An 8,355-nucleotide genomic window follows, 5' to 3' on the forward strand; every position below is an offset into this window, starting at 1 on the left:
CCAGGGAAAAGTCTCGGAGAAGGCAATGGCACCCCACTCCAGTACTCGCCTGGAAAATCCCATGGACAGAGAAGCCTGCTAGGCTACAGTCCATGGGGCCGCTAAGAGTCAGACACGACTGAGCGACTTCACTTTCACTTTTCACTTTCATGCATTGGAGAAGGAAATGGCATCCCACTCCAGTGTTCTTGCCTGGAGAATCCCAGGGACAGAGGAGCCTGGTGGGCTTCCGTCTATGGGGTCGCACAGAGTAGGACACGACTGATGTGACTTAGCAGCAGCAGCAGCAGCAGCAGGGAAAAGTCTGGGCCTCTGAGAGAGGCAAGAGATTGTTGCCACCTGGTGGCTGCTGCAAAGGCCAGCAGGGGTGCCAGCTGTGGAACTAGATGTAACTGCAGTTGATGATCCCAGAGAAGGGAATGTGAGCCATTGCCAAAGTTGTGGAGAATGCCCGAGGCAGCAGACACAATGTCGTGGCTGCAGGCTGACCCATAGGTGTCAGCTGCCCCCAAATTGTGAGCAGGCACAGGTTAATGTCCTCACCTTCAGGGCAGCCTAAGCAGCTTGGCTCTTCCTAGAGACCCAAGATCCAGGGCCAATACTTTTGGAGGGTGCATGACCCATCTCAGACAGTAACATCTGGGAGGTCTCTGTCTGCTTAGGCAGGCCCCTGTGGGTATGTGCTTAGTTGCTCAGTCACGTCTGGCTCATTGTGACACCATGGACTGTAGCCCACCATGCTTCTCTGTCCATTGAGGTTCTCCGGGCAAGAATACTGGAGGTGGTTGCCATGCAGGCCCCAGTACATCCAAATTGTGGCTGCTATTCTTCTCCCTATCCTCAGCCCAACTGAACACTTGAGTCCTAATAAGCCTCGTTCTTCATGCCTTCTTCTCTGGGCAGGGAACAGACAGCAGAGGGTGACCTATGAGCAGAAGTGGGGCCAAAATCAAAGCAGAGCACAAGAGACTATGTGACTGAAGAAGAGGAAGGGAATTCGCATCTGCAGCCACAGGTGCAACAGATTAAATTCCCACAACCGGTCTGAGACTGCAGACTTTAGGGGCAACTGTGGACTTTCAGCAGAGAAGGCAATGGCACCCTACTCCAGTACTCTTGCCTGGAAAATCCCATAGATGGAGGAGCCTGGTAGGCTGTAGTCCATGGGGTGGCTACGAGTTGGCCGTGACTGAGCGACTTCACTTTCACTTTTCACTTTCACACAATGGAGAAGGTAATGGCAACCCACTCCAGTGTTCCTGCCTAGAGAATCCCAGGGATGGGGGAGCCTGGTGGGCTGCTGTCTATGGGGTCGCACAGAGTTGGACACAACTGAACCGACTTAGCAACAGCAGTGGACTTTCGGAGCAAGTACTAGCTGGAGTAAGGCAAGATCTGAGCCTGAGCTGACACCACACTGCCCACAACAGGTCCAAAGACCTTCCTAGAAATAATGGAGGATTTTCTAAGTAGGCAGATTATTTGGAACATACTGTGTGCGGTGAACACAGAGGAGTTGTGAGGACATTCCTTACTACCATTCTTTATAAATACATATTTTTTTCTTTTGTATACTGTTCTATTGTTGTTTTCCTTTATTATTCCTTTAATTTTTATTTTTAATAACCCCTTTACCTTTCTTAAAACATCTTAAATTTAAATAAATTAATTTCATTTTATTTTCCTATTTTTACAAATTTTAGTTATATTGCATTTTCCTCATGCTTTTGATTTTGCATTTTTGCTAGTCTAGTTTTTAGTATTCATTTCCACTTCAGTCACTCAGTCGTGTCTGACTCTTTCCAAACCCATGAATCCCAGCACACCAGGCCTCCCTGTACATCACCAACTCCCGGAGTTCACTCAAACTCATGTCCATTGAATTGGTGATGCCATCCAGCCATCTCATCCTCTGTTGTCCCTTTCTCCTCCTGCCCCCAATCCCTCCCAGCATCAGAGTCTTTTCCAGTGAGTCAACTCTTTGCATGAGGTGGCCAAAGTACCAGAGTTTCAGCTTTAGCATCAGTCCTTCCAAAGAACACCGAGGACTGATCTCCTTTAGGTTGGACCTCCTTGCAGTCCAAGGGACTCTCAAGAGTCTTCTCCAACACCACAGTTCAAAAGCATCAATTCTTCAGCACTCAGCTTTCTCTACAGTCCAACTCTCACATCCATACATGACCACAGGAAAAACCATGGCCTCCACTAGACGGGCCTTTATTGGCAAAATAATGTCTCTGTTTTTCAATATGCTATCTCGGTTGGTCATAACTTTCCTTCCAAGGAGTAAGTGTCTTTTAATTTCATGGCTACAATCACCATCTGCCGTGATTTTGGAGCCCCCCAAAATAAAGTCTGACACTGTTTCCACTGTTTCCCCACCTATTTCCCATGAAGTGATGGGACTGGATGCCATGATCTTCGTTTTCTGAATGTTGAGCTTTAAGCCAACTTTTTCACTCTCCTCTTTCACTCTCATCAAGAGGATTTTTAGTTCCTCTTCACTTTCTACCATAAGGGTGGTGTCACCTGCATATCTGAGGTTACTGATATTTCTCTGGGCAATCTTAATTCCAGCTTGTGCTTCTTCTAGCCCAGTGTTTCTCATGAAGTACTCTGCGTATAAGTTAAAAAAGCAAGGTGACAAGATACAGCCTTGACGTACTCCTTTTCCTATTTGGAACCAGTCTGTTGTTCCATGTCCAGTTCTAACTGTTGCTTCCTGACCTGCACATAGCTTTCTCAAGAGGCAGGTCAGGTGGTCTGGTATTCCCATCTCTTTCAGAATTTTCCACAGTGTATTGTGATCCACACAGTCAAAGGCTTTGGTATAGTCAATAAAGCAGAAATAGATGTTTTTCTGGAACTCTCTTGCTTTTTTGATGATCCAGTGGATGTTGGGAATTTAATCTCTGGTTCCTCTGCCTTTTCTAACACCAGCTTGAACATCTGGAATTTCATGGTTCATGTATTGCTGAAGCCTGGCTTGGAGAATTTTGAGCATTACTTTACTAGCATGTGAGATGAGTGCAATTGTGTGGTAGATTGAGCATTCTTTGGCATTGCCTTTCTTTGGGATTGGAATGAAAACTGACCTTTTCCAGTCCTGTGGCCACTGATGAGTTTTCCAAATTTCCTGGCATATTGAGTGCAGCACTTTCACAGCATCATCTTTCAGGATTTGAAATAGCTCCACTGGAATTCCATCACCTCCACTAGCTTTGTTCGTAGTGATGCTTTCTAAGGCCCACTTGACTTCGCATTCCAGAATGTCTGGCTGTAGGTGAGTGATCACACCATCGTGATTATCTGGGCCATGAAGATCTTTTTTGTACAGTTCTCCTATGTATTCTTGCCACCTCTTCTTAATATCTTCTGCTTCTATTAGGCTCATACCATTTCTGGCCTTTATTGAGCCCATCTTTGCATGAAATATTCCCTTGGTATCTCTAATTTTCTTGAAGAGATCTCTAGTCTTTCCCATTCTGTGTTTTCCTCTTTTTCTTTGCATTGATTGCTGAGGAAGGCTTTCTCATCTCCTTGCTATTCTTTGGAACTCCACATTCAAATGGGTATATCTTTCCTTTTCTCCTTTGCTTTTCACTTCTCTTCATTTCACAGCTATTTGTAAGGCCTCCTCAGACAGCTATTTTGCCTTTTTGCATTTCTTTTCCATGGCGATGGTCTTGATCCCATCTTGATCTCCTGTACAATGTCACAAACCTCCATCCATAGTTCATCAGGCACTCTATCAGATCTAGTACCTTAAATCTATTTTTCACTTCCACTGTATAATCATAAGGGATTTGATTTAGGTCATACCTGAATGGTCTAGTGGTTTTCCCTACTTTCTTCAGTTTAAGTCTGAATTTAGTAATAAGGAATTCATGATCTGAGCTATAGTCAGCTCCCAGTCTTGTTTTTGCTGACTGTATAGAGCTCCTCCATCTTTGGCTGCAAAAAATAGAATCAATCTGATTTTGGTGTTGACCATCTGGTGATGTCCATGTGTAGAGTCTTCTCTTGTATTGTTGGAAGAGGATGTTTGCTATGACCAGTGTGTTCTCCTGGCAAAACTCTATTAGCCTTTGCCTGCTTCATTCTGTACTCCAAGGCCAAAATTGCCTGTTACACCAGGTGTTTCTTGACTTCCTACTTTTACATTCCAGTCCCCTATAATGAAAAGGACATCTTTTTTGGGTGTTAGTTCTAAAAGGTCTTGTAGGTCTTCATAGGACCTTTCAACTTCAACTTCTTCACCTTTACTGGTTGGGGCATAGACTTGGATTAATGTGATAGTGAATGGTTTGCCTTGGAAATGAACAGAGACCATTCTGTTGTTTTTGAGATTGCATCCAAGTACTGCATTTCAGATTCTTTTGTTGACCATGATGGCTACTCCATTTCTCTAAGGGATTCCTGCCCACAGTAGTAGATATAATGGTCATCTGAGTTAAATTCACGCATTCCAGTCCATTTTAGTTTGCTGATTCCTAGAATGTCAACGTTCACTCTTGCCATCTCCTGTTTGACCACTTCCAATTTTCCCTGGTTCATGGACCTGACATTCCAGGTTCCTATGCAATATTGCTCTTTACAGCATTGGACCTTGCTTCTATCACCAGTCACATCCACAACTGGGTACTGTTTTTGCTTTTGTTCCATCCCTTCATTCTTTATAGAGTTATTTCTCCACTGATCATTTCCACTTATGGGTTTGTTAATTGGCATAATTGCTCTTTTTTTTTTTTACTTGGTATTTATGTTTTTTGTCTTTTTCTTCTCATCTATTCTATTTATAAATATGTGAGCTTCTTTGGGTTTTCTGGGCTGTTGAGTGTTGCTTTCACCATTAATCTTGGGATTTTGTCTTTTGTGCTCTGTGGCCTGTGAAGTCTTGGTGCTACAGTATGTGGTCCTGCCAAAACCCCTGAGGTGGGAGATATAAGTCCAGGACTTTGGAATACCAGCAAACTGCCAACCACATGGAATATTAATTGATGAGAGCTCTACCAGAGGTCTGCATTTCAACACTAAGACCAAGACCTACCCAAAGGCCAGCAAGTTCCACTGCTGTATGCCTTATGCCAATCCTTCAGCAAAACGACACACAACCTTTAATATACCTAGACAGTATATTAAGAAGCAGAGACATTACTTTGCTGGTAAATGTCTGTATAGTCAAAGCTATGGTTTTTCCAGTTGTGTATGGATGTGAGAGACTGTAAAGAAGGCTGAGAGTCACAGAATTCATGCTTTCAAACTGTGGTATTGGAGAAGACTCTTGAGAGTCCCTTGGACTGCAAGGAGATAGTCAATCCTAGAGGAAATCAATCCTGAATATTCATTGGAAGGACTGATGCTGAAGCTCCAATACTTTGGCCACTTGATGCGAAGAGCCAACTCATTAGAAAAGACCCTGATGCTAGGAAAGATTGAAGGCAGGAGGAGAAGGGGAGGATAGAGGATGAGATGGTTGGATGGCATTACCAACTTGATGGACATGAGTTTGAGCAAGCTCTGAGTGTTGGTGATGGACAGGGAAGCCTGGTGTGCTGCAGTCCATGGGTCATAAAGAGTCAGACATGACTGAGTGACTGAACAGCAAAAACCATACATATATCCTCTCCACCTTGAACCTCCCTCCACTGCTCACTCCATCCACCCGTCTAGGTAGTTACAGAGCACTGGGTTTGAGCTCCCTGCATCATACAGCAAATTCCCACCAGCTATCTATTTTACATATGGGAGTTCATTGGAAGGACTGATGTTGAAGCTGAAACTCCAATACTTTAGCCACCTGACGTAAAGAGCTGACTCATTTGAAAAGACCCTGATGCTGGGAAAGATTTAGGGCAGGAGGAGAAGGGGATGACAGAGGATGAGATAGTTGGATGGCATCACTGACTCAATGGACATGAGTGTGGGTAAACTCCAGGAGCTGGTGATGGACAGAGAGCCCTGGTGTGCTGTGGTTCATGGGGTCGCAAAGAGTTGGACAAAACTGAGTGACTGAACTGAACTGAATATATATGTTTCAATGCTACTCTCTATTTGTTCCACCCTCTCCTTCCCCAACTGTGTCCACAAGTCTCTTCTCTGTCTGCAACTGCACTGCTGCCCTGCAAATAGGTTCATTAATACCATCTTTCTAGATTACATATATGTGCAGTAATATCCAATATTTGTTTTGTTCTGACATATGTCACTCTGTATAATAGGCTCTAGTTTCATCTCCCTCATTGAAACTGACTCAAATGCATTCCCTTCTATGGCTGAGTAATATTCCATTGTATATATGTACCACAGCTTCTTTATCCAGTCATCTGCTGATAGACATCTAAGTTGCTTCCATATCCTGGCTATTGTAAATAGGGCTGCAATGAACATTGGAGTACATGTGTTTTTCAACTATGGTTTCCTCAAGGTATATGCCCAGTAGTGGGATTGTTGGGTCCTATGGCAGTTTGGGAGCTTCCCAGGTGGCTCAGTGGTAAAGAATTTGCCTACCAATGCAGGAGACACAGGTTTTATCCTTGGGTTGGGAAGATACCCTAAAGAAAAGAATGGCAACCCATTCCAGTATTTCTGTCTGGGAAATCTCATGGACAGAGGAGCCTGGTGGGCTATAGTCCATGGAGTCACAAAAAGTCAGACATATCTTACAACAACAATGGTAGTTTTATTCCTATGTTTTAAAGGAATCTCCATACTGTTCTCTATAGTGGGTGTATCAATTGCATTCCCACTAACAATACAGGAGTGTTTGCTTTTCTCTAAGCCCTCCCCAGCATTTATTGTTTGTAGATTTTTTTGATGATTTCCATTCTGGCTGCTCTGAGGTGATACCTTATTGTATTTTGATTTACATTTCTCTAACAATAAGTGAAGTTGAGCATCTTTTCATGTGTTTATCAGCCATCTGTAAGTGTTCTTTGTATGTTTGCTTAGGTCTTCTGGCCAATTTTTGATTGGGTTGCTTTTTTTTTTATATTGAGCTGTATGAGCTGCTTCATACCATTCATGGGGTTCTCAAGGCAAAAATACTGAAGTGGTTTTCTATTGCCTTCTCCAGTGGACCACGTTTTGTCAGAACTCTCTACCATGACCCATCCATCTTGGGTTGCCCTACACGGCATGGCTCATAGTTTCATTTAGTTAGACAAGGCTGTGATCCATGTGATCAGTTTGGTTAGTTTTCTGTGAGTGTGGTTTTCATTCTGTTTGCCCTCTGATGGGTAAGGATAAGAAGCTTATGGAAGCTTCCTGGTGGGAGAGACTGACTGAGGGGGAAACTGGATCTTGTTCTAATGGGCAGGACCATCAGGCCATGCTCAGTAAATCTTTAATCCAATTTTCTGTTGATGGGCGGGGCTGTGTTCCCTCCCTGTTGTTTGACCTGAGACCAAACTATGGGGGAGGTAATGAAGATAATGGCGACCTCCTTCAAAAGGTCCCATGCAAGTAGCACCACACTCAGTGCTTCCAACCCTGTAGCAGGCCATCGCTGACCCACACCTATGCTGGAGATTCCTAGACACTCACAGGCAAGTCTGGGTCAGTCTCTTGTGGGGTCACTGCTCCTTTTTCCTGGGTTCTGGTGTGCATAATGTTTTGTTTGTGTGCTCCAAGAGTCTGTTTCCCCAGTCCTGTGTTAAGTTCTGTAATCAAATCCCACTGCCCTCCAAAGTCAAATTCCCTGGGGGTTCTCAGTTCTTTTGCCAGATCCCCAGGTTGGGACATCTGTTGTGGGTCCTAGAACTATCTTAATAGTGAGGTAATTTATTTGGTATAATTGTTCTGTAGTTTGTGGCTTGTCTTCTTAGCGACTCTGTGGTGGGGTTAATGATGACCTCCTCCAAGAGGGCTTATGCCACACCCAGGACTACTGCACCAGAGCTGCTGCCCCTGTGCAGGCCACTGCTGACCTGTACCTCCACAGGAGACACTCAAACAGTCAAAGGCCGGTCTGGCTCAGTCTCTGTGGAGTCTCCTGGTGAGCACAGGTTTTGTTTGAGCCATCCGAGTACCTCTGGCAGGTATGGGTTTTGATTCTAAACGTTATTTCACCCCTCCTACTGTCTTGCCAGGGGCTTCTCCTTTGCCTTGGATGGTGGGGTATCTTTTTTTGGTGGGATCCAACATTCTCCTGTTGATGGTTATTCAGCAGCAAGTTGTAATTTTGGAGTTCTCACAGGAGAAGATGAGTGCATGTCCTTCTATGCCACCATTTTGGGACAACTTGGAAAACTCAGCAGTGGTCACAGGACTGGAAAAGGTCAGCTTCATTCTAATCCCAAAGAAATGCAATGCCAAAAAATGTTCAAACGATGACACAATTGCACTCATCTCACA

This window comes from Bubalus bubalis, chromosome 9, assembly GCF_019923935.1.
Source record: "Bubalus bubalis isolate 160015118507 breed Murrah chromosome 9, NDDB_SH_1, whole genome shotgun sequence".
Classification (NCBI taxonomy): Eukaryota; Metazoa; Chordata; class Mammalia; order Artiodactyla; family Bovidae; genus Bubalus; species Bubalus bubalis.